Source organism: Nansenia antarctica (assembly GCF_963989245.1).
Source record: "Nansenia antarctica genome assembly, chromosome: 14".
Classification (NCBI taxonomy): Eukaryota; Metazoa; Chordata; class Actinopteri; order Argentiniformes; family Microstomatidae; genus Nansenia; species Nansenia antarctica.
In genome coordinates, this window is record NC_137684.1 from 23,510,376 (window position 1) to 23,517,875 (window position 7,500).

Sequence of the window (7,500 nt, forward strand, 5' to 3'; positions counted from 1 at the left end):
TGAGAGCCCTGCTGCTGACGAACGCCTCGGTGAATCCAGGCCAGATCCACTGGCAGCGGGGCGGGTATTAACAACCAGGGGTACTACTAGTACTCACCTCCCTGGCACCCCGCAACCCTGCAGAGAAGGTTACTGTAGCAGGCTACAGCTAATCCCCCCCCTGCCCTGGCCCATGTCGTCGTATTTTCAGAGTCGAATCACACTTGTTTGGATTGAGAAGTGGCGGACGAGGCGGTTTTCTCCCCCCCACCGTAGCCGTTTTTTTCGGAGATGGATTACGTGTGTAAACCCCCGGTGAGATTTGTGCGAGGGGTTTACAGTTAAGAGGGACGACCGTCAGGTTCATACGGAGTTCACGGGGACAAGGGATTCTTGGCCACGGTCGGATTTAAAAAGGCAGTAGGATCGGCTGGATTTCATTGGCACCAAGAATCCGGATGATTTATACGTGTTGAAAAGCATAAATGTCCCTGTAACTGCTGCTCTCCTACTTTTTTTATGCATGTCATATTTCAACGGAGAGAGCTGGACTTTGTCTGTGGTACTTCATCCCCGCAACCAGATTAACGTCTTTTTGGCTTGTCCCGCTCTTCCCTCCGCCGAACATACAACTCATATAAAAATCCGTTGCCATGAAGTTTGTTGAGCACTTCCTCTTGTAAGACCGAAGGGGGGGGGGGGTGCGCTGTCGTATCTTCATAACTCCATGTTCTCTATCTGTTCTGTGTTGTTATTGTAATGGAGAAGGAGCGTCCATGGCCCTACTGTGCTCTAGATCCTGAAACAGATACAGCCAAAACTCTTCTTCAGATCAATCAGGTCAGGTCGTCTTCGAAGTCTAAGCTGTACAGTTCATATCTATTGTTTGCTGATTACTGTCCCAAGAGGTGAGAGTGTGTTGATATCGACCATAATCCCTTTTGGTTTATATCCCATCGGTTTATATTTATCAGAAGCATGGCATGTCCTTTGAACTGACACGATTTGCTAACCCCGCAGCGGTCAGCTAAAACCTACATGGCATGGCGAATTCCTCCTTGTCACTCACTCCTCATAGGGTTCTATAAGACATAGCTGTGGTTCTCATTGCTTTATACCCTGGTGCTGCTTGCCTACTTCCCCTCAAGGGAGGCTGGTGGAAGTAGAAATCGGATATGACACCATTCCTCATTCTATGGACCTATCGCTGAGCCACGCCCCAAAATAGAAATTGTCCAATCATATCACAGCAAAAGTCACTACAGGCAGAAAACTCGGACAAACAACTCGCTAATATCTGATGGTGAAAAGCTTCTAGACTAAATATTCTCTATTACTTGCTGTGGTAAATCAGAAATCAAAAATGTGCCAACTCCCGCCATTGTAAGTCATTGAATGTCATTCAGTCACGGTCGGTCAGTCAGTCACTGTTAGTGAAGCGTTGTTTGTTTGTCTGAGTTTTCAAAGGGGGCGTGGCTTAGCGATAGGTCCATTCCATGTGTTCCAATTAGCCCTTCCTCCGTGTTCTGCCTCCTTCCCCCTCCTCCGTGAGTCTGTCTCTACGCCCCCCTCGCTTACACATCCCCCCCATCGTGTCTTACCCTCTGTCCTCTCACAGCCCCCCTGTCTTGACACAATTACCTTAAATACATTACAAGCAAATGACCTTCTGGTGGTGGTGTTCCTCCAGATACCCCTGTCTTGTACTGTACTGTAGTAATCAGTGCTCCAGTAGTCCTTTGTTTTTCCCTTGGCGTCTACAAGTTCATGGGTGGGTTCCAGTTATAAAAAGACAAGATTAATTAGGGCCCATTGGCTTTAATTGCTTTTATCGTTTAACTGCATAGGGCAAGTTCATTGTGCGTGCTCCTTACAAGATTATGGAGGAATGTGATAATATGAAAGACTAATCATTCCTAATGTTTTAATCAAGGAAGCACTACACTTATTGTTAATAGTAGGGCCTATGCTGTTTACCAGAAGTCATACTTGGCCATCTCTCCTTATATACTCATAGACATTTATTTGAAGGGTCATGCTACATTCTTTATGTTATGATATTGAGCGTCCTCTTCATCTGTTACCCCTTTTTGTATCTGCGTTACCATGGGGAACCTGACCCTTAGACTTTTGACAGTTGCTTTCAAATTAGCGAGAAATTGGGACACGGATTGAACTGGTGGCCTTTCCGTTGCCAAGCGACAGAGTAACCTCTGGAACACCGGTGCATTCTTAGTTCTGGAACAACACCCCTGTGTGTCAGACATACAGTACGGCTCCCCCGTGATTCTGACAGATCTGACCTTACCTCGGGTTTTTGATAGGGGGGTTTTCTCTGCAGCCGACACAGTGTTATGAGAGGTGAGGTACATATATGGAGAGGGATGGTAGCATCCATCAACAGGCTTACTCTCAAATCAGAACCACATGGCTCAAGGGAGTCTATTTCCATTTGACTGAGCACAGGAAAAGTGACCCCTCTGGCATTCTAGAGAAAAACGATGATGTACATTGTATTAACATTGTTTTTTTGGTTTGTACCGGTGGATATCAGTCATGATGGGGAAAATGGTATGACGCAGCAATGTCTAAATCTAAACATGAAAAAGGGTGTTGATTTACTGTCTTGTGCCAACCACAGAGAGCTGATTGGGACAACGTTGCACAATAGAGTGTGGTAATACCATCATAACTTGTTGGCTTGTCGTCATTTGATGGTCATCATCCAACATGCTACATTGTGTATCATGGGTTGAAACTACCCACATTATAGGGAAGTAGCACAGAGATCATGAGAAAACAAAGAAAATTAACTCATTGTCATTGGAAAACTGAGTTGTAACTCATTATCATTGGAAAACTGAGTAAAGATGCTTTATGAATACATGGCCCTTTAGGACTTCCGTAGGAGACCAGGCTTTTTAAACAAACTGTAACACGCCAGTAGTATGATTCTGAAAGTAACTGATGTGTTTGTTGAAAAAGTAACTGCAGTAATATTACAATATTTGATAGAACACCATTAATCATGGGTTGAAAATGTAAGTTTTCTTAACGTTGGCAGTTGGCGGTCAGCGTCAGACCATTATCACAGTCCAAAATTATATTGTTTCAAATGTTGCCTATTTACGGTTGCATGTGGACTGTAAAAGAAAGTTTAACAACCTTAAGTCAACATTGAATAACCACCCCATAACAGCATCTAATAAACTGTTCATTCCAACCAACACGTGACTAACCAACAACCATCAAATATAATAACCACGACGTCAACGTCAACATTGCATAAAGCTTGCATTTTGACGTTTAAAAAAACGCTCAAAAACAATACTCTCACAACCGTTGTACAACATCAGTTTGGTCCGTTTTTTGGAATGTTGCATAGCTGTGACACAATATAAAAGACCCATGGGGGGAGGGGGGGGGGGGGTGGTTAGCATAGTGAACCACTACTACTTTGCAGTAGTTTCCAACAAGTGGCGTGGATGAATGCACCATTATGCATACTACTCTCTAGTATGTGGGTTGTTATAGGGCCTGAGATGGGAATAAAGAGGCCTTGGCCGGCTCTGCCTTTCTCCTCAGCCAAGCTGTTCCGTTGTTCCTCTCTGCCTCTGTAGCCTGCCGACGCCGCAGCTGCCATGGGCGCAGCCGCTTACGAGCGCGCCCCTCTGACCTGTACCATACGGGCCTGTACCATACGGGCCTGCACCGCCCCCACCGAACCATCCCGGGAGAACAGAACACACTCAGAACCGCGCTGGAACCAATCCAAATTAGAGCTAGCGTAGATCTGATGGTATATGATTAGTGTTGTTCCGATACCGATACTAGTATCGGCATGGCCACCGATACGCACAAAAATGCTGGTATCGGTATCGGCGAGTACTTGACCAAACTTTTCCAAAAACTGATGTTTGTGGTGCTGGTGGAAAGCCAGTGGGAAGTACAGAAAGACTGTGTAAGGTAGGGAGATGAAAGGGATATGGAAAGTTAGATCTTTACCTTTTCTTTTTACTGTTTTCCCCTGCTTTTATATTCATTCTATGCATGTATATTTTAGTTTTTATATATGTTTTTTATTCACTTTATGTTCTTATTCCTGTTGTAAAGCACTTTGAGCTGTATTTTTTGTATGAAAGGTGCTATATAAATAAAGCTTTACTTACTTACTTACTTACTTACTTACTTACTTACAACGACGTGGCTCAGATAGTTTGTTATAATAGTGTGTATTCATAGCTTTCATGTGACGTCACAGCATAGTGGAAACGCCCACCTGACGGGCAAAAGGCACTTTTTGCGGGCAAAACCCACGGGCAAAACCCACTTTTTGCGGGTTAATAACTTTGATTTCCCGTGGGTTAGGAAAATAATTCCAACGTGTCCGGAAAGAGGAGGAGCCAGGGAATCCAAAAGTTTTTGAATGGAGTCGATCCTCCACTCCTATCACAGTGGACACAGCAAGGAGCGAATTAGCGGTAGAACTCCCGAACGCCCGGTTGATCGAGTTTCGTATTAAAAGTATATGTTCTCGGGGTGTCAGCGCGGTGTGTAAGGGCTCAAAATGACCGTATACTGATGGTGAATTTAGAGAAATTAAAACTGTGTTTGTAGCACCTCCATAGCCGGTGTTATTCACGGTCAAAGCCGGTCAAGGAGGCACCCTTTGCGGCTTAATAACTTTGATTCTCCGGGGGTTACGGTAAAAATTCCAACGTGTTCGGAAAGAGGAGAAACCAGGGAATCGAAAAGTTTTTGAATGGAGTCGATCCTCCACTCCTATCACCGTGGACACAGCAATGAGCGAATTCCCCTCGACCCGCTGTCAGCGGGAGTTCCGTCCAGCAGCGGTAGAACTCCCGAACGCCCGGTTGATCGAGTTTCGTATTAAACGTATATGTATACAACAACCTGTAGCGAATACCCTGGCAATCTAACAATTATATTAGAGTGTATAATGCATAAACTGGGCATAGTCATGGTCTTTGCTTGGCTGGCTGGTTGGCTGCATTAACCTGTTGTTGTTACTTGTATGTTCATTACGTTACTTCAAATGAATGCCCCCTAAGTCAAATCCATCAACTGAAGATAACTCGTGAGTTTAGAATGAGAAGGTTCTATCTCCGTTTAGAATGATAAGGTTCTATCTCCGTTTAGAATGATAAGGTTCTATCTCTGTTTAGAATTATAAGGTTCTATCTCCGTTTAGAATGAGAAGGTTCTATCTCCGTTTAGAATGATAAGGTTCTATCTCCGTTTAGAATGATAAGGTTCTATCTCCGTTTAGGGTAGTTCAGAGATATTGAGCGTCAAAGTTTTGACATTCCATTATGTTTTGTGAGATGGAACCTTTGTATTTTATTAACCGTTTGCGTCCACTCGCCATGTTGCTATGATACTTTTTGCCCGTCAGGTTGGTGGTTGCTAGGGAAGAAACCACGTGACTGAAAGCTATGAATAGTTGGTTTGAATGCGTGGTATAGGCTATGCATGAGAAAACCGTTCGTTGTTTCGTTCGCAGCAGGGCGTTCCACCAAACCAGATGTGAGGGGAACAAAGATTCATGAAGGGTTAGAACCCTCCGACATGTCGTTTAATATATGTTAAACAATGTACCACAGATTTATACTACTCACAAACATCCACAAGTAAATACATCAGGCGGCTATACTAACAAGACATCTCGAATGAAGTGACGCATCGTGAAGCCTACAGCCAATCGGGTTGAGTTTCGTCTGATGATGTCCTTATGATTCCTGTAGTATAGCTCTTAGTGCATTGTATTGTATTGTGTGTACTGTATCTCTTGAAGTGAATTGCATGACTTGTGGGTTGTGGATTCTCTCTGTTGTATTGTCTCTCGACTGACTGCAGGAAGAACATGCTCTTTCTGTCCGTCAGTACGAATTATCCACAGAGATGAGAGGAGAGTTGCCCCCGCAGTCAGATTTCCCTGTAGGATACACGCCTTTCCTCACTGAATCAATCTGCAATGACAAAGGGCACGGGGGGGAATCAATAGTCCACCCTTAGCAGCGCTGCAGTATGAAGTATATGATCATAGATGCTTCAGTATGAAGTATATGATCCTAGATGCCTCAGTATGAAGTATATGATCATAGATGCTTCATGTCGTCCTTGTGGCATTCAGAGATGTGACGGTCACATTAAATGGATTTAAAAGGATTTCCAGTTGGCACAAAATGTTGTTTTTCTCAAGATAACGAATACATGTGACGTGAAATTTCCACTTTCCACTTTCCAATTGCATCACACTTGACATGACTAATTAATTAATGAATTATTGCACGTTAAATGACTTATTGCACACATGTGCATGACGTTCGGCTAACTGCATCTGTCGAGCTCACACTGATTTACAACTACACGGCTGTCATTCAGCTGCACCAACATGGATTCATTCCTTGATGCCTTGAGGGGCGAAAGGGTTACCTGAGGAGAACCTTGATAATGACACAAATAACTAGAGATCATGAGAAAACAAAGAAAATCAACTCGTTATCATTGGAAAACTGAGTAAAAAAAAAATATGAATACATGGCCGTTTAGGACTTCCGTAGGAGACCAGGCTTTTTAAACAAATACTATAACACGCCAGTGGTATGATTCTGAAAGTAACTGATATGTCTGGAAAAAGTAACTGCAGTTATATTACAATATTTGAGCACAGTAACATTTCTAGTACATTCGTCAACTCGTTGCCCCCCAGGCATGATGAGAATGAAAGCCTCCCTGGAGACTCAAGGCCTTTGCAATGTTACTATGTGATAAGCTGCCTGATCCCATCCTCTCCATTCCATTCCTAATAGAGTATCAGTCAATGAATCTAAATGGCTGTGGTATGATGTGTACGTAAGGCTTATACTGTAGGTATGTACTGTGCCGTACTGGGATGAGATCATCTGTTCCTCCGAGTGCAGCACCGCTGCAGGGCATGAATGAATGGATGTTTCTCTGCATGTATTAGCTGGCGTTGTTGTGGAAAGGAAACCATAAAGATTTTTTTTTAGCAGGAGTGAGATTTCCAAAATAAACACAGTAAGAAAGGCCAGTTGATCCTGCAGTGGAATAGTGCTATTGGGAACAATATAGGTCCAGGCTTTTTTTTTGTTCAATCCACACCAAAAGTGTAAAAGATTCAAACACTGTGTAAATACATAATAATTTCCATGCAGGGATTGAGAAAATGTTCATATCAGGTCTGTAATGTCCATCGATAGGTGTGTTTCTGAGTTTGTTTTTGCCCACGGAGGCCAGGTGTGTGAAGAGAATGAGATAGATTAATTGAACATGGTGATGTGAGTCATCATTCGCAGTGAATGAATCCAGCACAGGCGTCATTATTCTGGCTTGAATGAAAGACAAAGTCTCCGTGCTGCGTTGGCTTTTCTCCTTTGTTGGTTTATAAGCCCCAGTAACAAAGAAATTGACTGTTAACGGATCTCTTCCTGTTCATGGGTATTTAAAAGTCAACATAACAGCCAAAACAAAACAGTA

The 7,500-nt window shown here is 43.3% G+C and overlaps 1 protein-coding gene across 1 annotated transcript in view; it reads left to right on the plus strand.

Annotated features, from left to right (window-relative positions):
* tmtc2b (transmembrane O-mannosyltransferase targeting cadherins 2b) overlaps nt 1–7,500 on the plus strand; it is a gene marked incomplete at both ends in the record, with an annotated part of 112,613 nt that overhangs the window by 70,269 nt on the left and 34,844 nt on the right.